Raw genomic sequence first — 7,747 nt, forward strand, 5'->3', positions numbered from 1 at the left:
TTTCTTTTTTGTGCCTGTCATGGGGCTTGAATTCAGGGCCTTAGTTGTTTTTTTGTTTTGTTTTGTTTTTTGTCGGTTGTGGGGCTTGAACTCTGGGCCTGGGTACTGTCCCTGAGCTCTTCAGCTCAAGGTGAGTGCTCTACCAGTTGATCCACAGTACCACTTCTGGTTTTCTAGTGGTTTATTGGAGATAAGAGTTTCACTGACTTTCCTGCCCAGGCTGGCTTTGAACCGAGATCCTCAGATCTCAGCCTCCTGAGTAGCTAGGATTACAGGTGTGAGCCACCAGCGCCTGGCTTTTTTTTTTTTTAACTCAAGGTTGGTACTCTACCACTGAGCCACAGCTCCATTGACAGCTTTTTGGTGGTTTATTGGAGATAGGAGTCTCATGGACTTCCTGCCCCAGACTGGTTTTGAACCAAGATCCTGAGATTTCAGCCTCCTTGTCTAGTAGGATTACAAGTGTGAGCCACCAGTGTCCAGCTCCAGTGGGTTTACTATAATTTTAAAGTTGTCCCCATCCTTGAAAAGAGCATACCAAGGGAGACATACTTGTTAGAATATACAGGGCTGGGCATGTAGTCAGTGGTAGGATAATTAGCCTAGCATGTGAGAAGCTCTCAGTTTGAACCCAGCCACTGAAATAATAGCAATAATAATAGGCTGGGAAGGTGGCTTAGTGGTAGAGTGCTTGCTAGCATGCATGAGGCCCTGGCTTCAATTCCTCAGCACTGTGGCTCAAGTGGTAGAATGCTATCTTGAACAAAAAGAAGCTCAGAGACATTGCCCAGGCCCTGAGTTCAAGTCCCAGAACTGGCAAAAAAAAAAAAAAAGTAATAATTTGTAAGGCCCAGAGGTTCACACCTGTAGTCCTAGTTACTCAGGAGGCTAAGATCTGAGAATTATGGTTCAGAGCCAACCAGGAAAAGTCTGTGACTCTTAATTGAAGAATTAAAAACCAGAAACCAAGAAATGGAGTTATCACTCAAGGAATAGAGCCTCAGCCTTGAGGGAAAAGTTGAGTCAGAGCATGGAGTCCTGAGTTCAAACCCCAGGATGGGCGCATGCGCACACAAGTCCCAGACGCACCCACTAAATGCTTTGCTACTGATGCAGCTCACCAGTCCTCTTACTTGGACTTCAGGCTTTACTCTCTGCTTCCCAATGGTGCACCTGCACAATTCCCCCTCCTCAAGCCCCAAGGTGCTACAGGACAGGCAAAGAAGGTAAAGGGGAAAACACTAGAAGCCTGGAGAGGAAATCTCCAAGGACTGGTGGAAACTCACATCTAGGAGGGAAAAGAAACGACCTACTCAACCCTTTCAAGTTGTTTTTAAGTGGAAAAACAACAGCTTTTTGGAAGGTGTGGCCCAGCAAATGAAGACTTGTAAAACATTTGGACTTCTGACACCAGGAATCTGTTTAGGGTAGATGACAGTGTGTCAAATATCAAAGGGCCAGAGGAGGCCCCTGAGGGCCTTTAACACAAGGTTGAGAGGAGGCTGGGAGAGAAGGATGTGTGCTCTGCCTTCAACTAGTCATGCCTGTCACCAGGAACAGGCCCAGACCAAGGCTGAGAACCTGACACTCAACACACGCTGGTCACAGGGAACCTAGACCTGTGTGTGTGTGTGTGTGTGTGTGTGTGTGTGTGTGTGTGTGTGTGTGTGGTGTGTGTGTGTGTGTGTGTGTGTGTGTGTGTGTGGTGTGTGCACACACACGTGCGTTTTGTGCTAGTACCAGGGCCTTAAACCAAGGCCTCCTGATCTTCTTAGGTTATTCTGCACAAGGCTGGTGCTCTACCACTTAAGCCACACCTCCACTTCTGGCATTTGGCTGGTTAATTAGAGATGAGAGTCTCTGGGATTTGTGTGCCTGGACTGGCTTGGACCCTCCATCCTTAGATCTCAGCCTCCTGAGCAGCTAGGATGACAGATGTGAGCTACTAGCACACAGTGTGTACAATTGTACAAGTGTGTACAATATCACAATCCCTGTCTTCTTTTTTTTTTTTTGGGTCCGGTCGTGGGGCCTGAACTCTGGGCCTGGGCGCTGTCCCTCAGCTCTTCAGCTCAAGGCTAGCGCTCTACCACTGGAGCCACAGCGCCACTTCCAGCTTTTTCCTTTTTGCTTATGTGGTGCTGAGAAATCGAACCCAGGGCCTCATGCATGCAAGGCAAGCGCTCTACCACTGAGCCACCTTCCCAGCCCCACAATCCCTGTCTTCTATGTGTTTGCTTTTGGGGGGGGGGTGACCTGGAGACAGGAGGTCCTGGGGCCGCCTCCTCATTTATGAAATCTCTGAGATGAGGACCCCATGGCTTCTCTTGATTCTGTGGTTCTCTGGTGACTTTTCAAACCAGGACTTGCAGCCGGGCGTTGGGTGGGAGCTCACTTAGTCTCTGCCCCTTCGTCTGACCCTAGGGCATGTCGGGGGCAGGGTGGGGGTGAGAGGTGGGGAGGGGTACTTTACTAATGGCATGAATTGAAGCCACTGATGGGCTCTGGCCTCTTGCCCTGAGACCTGGGCCCTTTAAGCTCTCTGTGCGAGGCTGGCCCTCCCCGGCTGCACCCCGCTGGCCTGCAGAGGGCGCCGTTCCCCAGCATCTCAGGCCCAGCCTGGCTGGCAAGGCCAGGGAAAGCCACGGGGACAAAAAGCTTGGGAGAGAACAGAACCAAACCCAGACAAATCCACACAAAAGGCGGCTGCGTGTTTCCTGTGGGGGCACGGGTGACTGTGGACACGAGGGGGAAAATGCAGGTTTTGGAAGAGAAACAGTACTGGGGTGGGTGGGGAATTCAACACCGGTTTGTGGAAAGCTTTCATTTCTCTGGGGCTCACAGTTCTCACCTGTAGATGGGCCCGGCAGCCCCGTGCTCAGGGCAGGTGGGCTGCTCTGAGCATCCTTCCTGCCTAGTTATTGCCCCAACAGCGATCCTCCCATTTTAAGCTTTCCAACTATGTTCATTTTCCTTCCCATCAAGATGGACCTTCTCCATGTTTTCTTCTCAGACTTGCCTGCACCTCAGTTTCCCCAATCTCAGTCTCTCAAAGTTGAGCAAATTACTGTGCCCAACCAACGATGGTTTGGGGTGGGGGTGGGGGTGTGAAGGGTCTTGTGAACGTTTTGTTCCACTGGCCTCAAACAGCGATCCTCCCATTCCCAGCCTCCCAAGTAGAGAGGACTACAGGCTGTGAGGGAGGTTCTTACGCCCCAGGCTTTCTGCTAGGGTCAGCATGGGACAGGGACTCTTCTCTGACAGGTAGTCAGTTGTGGAGGGTTGTGGGGATGTGGCCTCACTTGGGCAGCGTGTAGTCCTCCGTTCTTTAAACCTCCACACTGCCTCCAGTGAGTCGGGGCCATGGAGATGAATGACCTAAGGACCATCTAGGCCCTTGGGAACCATCGGACTCAGAGTCCTTCCCTTAGAGAGGAAACTGAGGCTCACAGAAGAGGGGACTTGCTCAGGGTCATCTCTGCATTCTTGTCTCTCAGACAAGAATACAGATGTTGGAGACTGTGTGAGTGTGTGTGTGTGTGTGTGTGAGTGATTACCATGGCTTGAACTCAGTGTCTGGGTGCTCTCCCTTAGTTTTCTCTTTCAAGGCCAAAGCTCCATCACAGCTCCACTTCCAGTTTCCTGCTGGCTAATTAAATATCAGAGTCTCACTGACTTTTCTGCCCCAGCTGGCTTTGAACCATGATCCTCAGATCTCAGCCTCCTGAGTAACCAAAGGTGGGCTAGAGACAGAAATCGGCATCCCAGATGGGCCCTGGTGGCTCACGCCTGTCATGCTAGCTATTCTGGAGGCTGAGATTTAAGGATCGCGGTTCAAAGCCGGGTCGGGCAGGAAAGTCCATGAGACTCTTACCTCCAGTGAATCACCAGAAAACCAGAAGTGGCGCTGAAAGAAAAAAGAAAAGAAAGAAAGAAACTGGCATCTTAGCCCTGCTGTGTAAGTGACTACACCCGACCACCCCAGCCTGACATCCCGCAGACATGCACAGAGAGTTACAAGTGTGAGGATTACAGGAAGGAACGCGCCCTGGGGTGCTTGCTGCTGAGTGACTGGCTGGGCATCTAGCTCCTCCCACAGCATCTCTGTGCAGAGGAAGGACTTCCTCTAGTCGAAGGAAGTCCCTTCTACCGCTCTGTAACCAGATTGTCAAAGCCTTTAGGAGAAGAAACAGAGTGTTCTGAGTTCAAGAGAGCGTGAGTCTTAGGGCCTGGGTCACCCATTTATTCCTATACATGGGGTGAGCATTGATTCTGGGCCACATTCTTTTTCTGTTGTTGTTGTCAGTCATGGGGCTTGAACTCTGGGCCTGGGCGCTGTCCCTGCGCTCTTCAGCTCAAGGCGAGCGCTCTACCACTTGAGCCACAGCGCCACTTCCGGTTTTCTGGTGGTTCATTGGAGATAAGAGTCTCATGGGCTTTCCTGCCTGGGCTGGCTTTGAACCTCCATCCTCAGATCTCAGCCTCCTGGGATCTGTGCTGTGTTATGCAATCTTTCATTGCCACTTTCTCTCCAAAAAATAAAAAGCCAGGCAAGAGTGTAAGGGCCTGAGTTAAAGCCTCAGTACTGGTGTGCACACGCGCGTGCACGTGCACACGCGCGTGCATGCACACACGCACGCACACACACATGCACGCACACACATGCACGCACACACATGCACGCACACACAGGAGCTGGAGTTCTCCAAGTTTCATGTTTGAACCCCACAACCAGAGGTCTGTATGAAGAGAGAGTCCTGGAGAAAGGGAGATGGGTTGGATGGGGGATGAAGAGATGACAAGGGAAGAAGGAGGGTTCTAGAACCTTCTAGGCAATAGCCAGTTACAGGTGGCTCACGCCTGTCATTCTAGCTACTCAGGAAGCTGAGATCTGAGGATCTCAGTTCCAAGCCAGCCTGGGCAGGAAAGTCTGTGAGACTCTGATCTCCAATGAATGATCAAGAAGCTGGCAGTGGAGCCGTGGCTCAAGTGGTAGAGCACTAGGCTGGAGCAAAAAAGCTCAGGGTCAGTGCCAAAGCCCTGAGTTCAAGCCCCACAACTGACAGAGAGACGGAGACCGAGAAACAGAGGCTGGGGGAGGGAGGTCAGGCACTGGCTGAAGTCCCATCGTGACCTGAGGGAGAGGCAGGGGAGGATGAGGAGGCGGGGGAGGGGAAGGAAGCCAGGGTGCAAAGGAAATCGCGGGGCGGGGGGCAGAGGCCTGGGGGAGGGCGGGCCGCTCTGCACCCCTGCCCGGGAGTGTTTTGGAAGGAGGCTGAGGCCTCCCTCCCATAGCGCACTGGGTGCCCCAGGGACAACGGTTGCAAAACAACGTCTCTGTGGCAGCTCGAACTTTCAGATTTACTCAGAGGCAGGAGAGTGACAAGATGGCCGGGGACACAAGCCAGCATTTGTCTCCTCTGAGAGGTGCAGATGTTCCTCCCCTCCCACCCTACCCCTCCCCACCACCCCCCATCCTGGAATCCAGGCTCCAAAGATGGGGGGGGGCCCCCCCGGGAGCATTCCCTGAGTCCCAGGTAAGCTGGGCCAAGGCAGAAGCCCCAGGGAAGGAAGGAAGAGCCTTCCAAGCTGCAGGGAGAGCATGTGCAAAGGGCCTGGGGTACAAGAGAATGAGGCAAGGTGAAGAACCGATAAAAGGCCCAGGAAAGCTGTACTAGAAATGGAGGGAGGGGTAACCTGGGTTGACCTTTAATTTATTTATTTACTTATTTACTTTGTGCTGGTTCTGGGCTTTGAAGGTAGGGCCTATGAATTGTGATCCTCAGATCTCAGTAGCTAGGATGACAGGCATGAGCCACCCGGCACCCGGCTAGCAAACCGTGTTTTTGAAGAGCTGAACTGTCGCTAAAAATTTCTGATGTTCAGTGGTGGGTGGGGCCTGCGGTGTGGCTTGGTGACCGGTCTCAAGGGGCCCTCCTCCTGTCCCGGCAGGCTCCATCTGCCACTACTGTGTCACTAGGGCCTCAGACCCACCGCCGTAGCCAGCCCTGATGGCTCACGCCTATAGTCCCAGCTACTCAGGAGAGGCTGAGATCTGAGAGTTAAGGTTCAAAGCCAGCCTGGGCATGAAAGTGCATGAGACTCTTTTTTTTGGTTGGTCGTGGGGTTTGAACTCTGGGCCTGGGCGCTGTCTGTGAGCTCTTCAGCTCAAGGCTAGCGCTCTACCACTTAAGCCGAAGCGCCACTTTGGATTTTCTGGTGGTTCACTGGAGATAAGAGTCTCACGGATTTGTGTGTGTGCTGGGGCTGGGGCTTGAACTCAGGGCCTGAGCATTAAACCTTAGCTTTTTCTGCCCAAAGCTGGCACTCTGCCGCGTGATGCCACATCTCCACTTCCAGATATGTGCAGATGGATGAGAAATAAGAAGCTCATGGATTTGTCTGCCTTCGAACCTGGATCTGCAGATCTCAGCCTCCTGAGTAACTGGGATGACAGGTGTGAGCCACCGACCTTCCCCCCACCCCCACCCCACCCCGGGAAGATGCCTCTAAACACAAACCTGTGGGTAAAACAGCTTGGACTTTGGCATCAGGCATTCCGGGGACCCCACCAGCCCTCAGCCTGTCAGAAGCGCAAGGTGCATACGTCAGGCTCGGGTAGACTTAGCCAGAAAGGAAGAGCTCAGGATGGGTGAGATGTAATAAGATGCTCGTGCTCGAAGCTCCATGATGCCTTGTAAGTCTTCCAAAGGCAAACGGGCTGCCTAGGCCTGGCAGGTGTGACAGGTAAATGGGGAAGGGAAAGAAGGGAGGAGGGGAGGGGCAGGGGTGTGGAAGGAAGAGAAGGGTACAGACCTTGTCACTAGAGGAACACTTGGAAGATGTTCCCCTCACTTCCTTCCCCAATGGCTCCAACCACAAACCAGTATAGCCATAGGGCCAGGACGGTCCGGGGTGACCAGGGCCATTCATTAAGAAGGAAAGGCCTCACCGAGGGGAAGCTGGCGGGCTGGGCCCTTTGCCCAAGAGGAAGCTCAGGAAGACAAGCCAGCTCAGAGGCTGGGGACACAGGACCAGGGTCTGCAAGCTGACATTGCAGATCCGGGAGGTTGTGGCTCAAGAGCAACTCTGGACCAAAGAAGAGTTTGCAGGACCGATGCAGCAGCGGCTGGCACGGTGGCCTCCAGCTGCGGCGCCCAGCGACGGGGCTGTGGGACAGCAATGCAAAAGTCGCCTTGGCCTGGTGCCTCACGCCCATCAACCCAGCCACTCAGAGGCTGCGAGCTGAGGATCGTGGTTCAAAGCCAGCCTGGGTGATAAAGTCCCTGAGACTCTTATCTCCAATAAACTACTCCGAAAAAGCTGGAAGTGGCGCTGTGGCTCAAGTGGTAGAGTGATGCTAGTCTAGAGCACAGAGAAGCTCAGGGATAGAGCCCAGGCCCTGAGTTCAAGGCCCAGAACTGGCCAAAAATAACAGAAGAACCAGGTAAAGGTGGCTCACGCCTGTCATGCTAGCTCCTCAGGAGGCTGAGATCTGAGGATCACGGTTCAAAGCCAGCCTGGGCAGGAAAGTCTGTGAGACTCTTATCTCCAATAAACCACAGAAAATCAGAAGTGGTGCTGTGGCTCAAGTGGTAAGTGCTAGCCTTGAGCTGAAGAGCTGAGGGACAGCGCCCAGGCCCAGAGTTCAGGCCTCACAACCAACAACAGCAATAAAAGACAAGTATGGAAAGCAGCCGGGGAAGGGCAGTCCAGTGGAGCGCTGGTGGAAGGGTCTAGAAGGAAC

The sequence above is a fragment of the Dipodomys spectabilis genome, unplaced genomic scaffold (genome assembly GCF_019054845.1).
Source record: "Dipodomys spectabilis isolate Male_0828 unplaced genomic scaffold, ASM1905484v1 ptg000228l, whole genome shotgun sequence".
NCBI lineage: Eukaryota > Metazoa > Chordata > Mammalia > Rodentia > Heteromyidae > Dipodomys > Dipodomys spectabilis.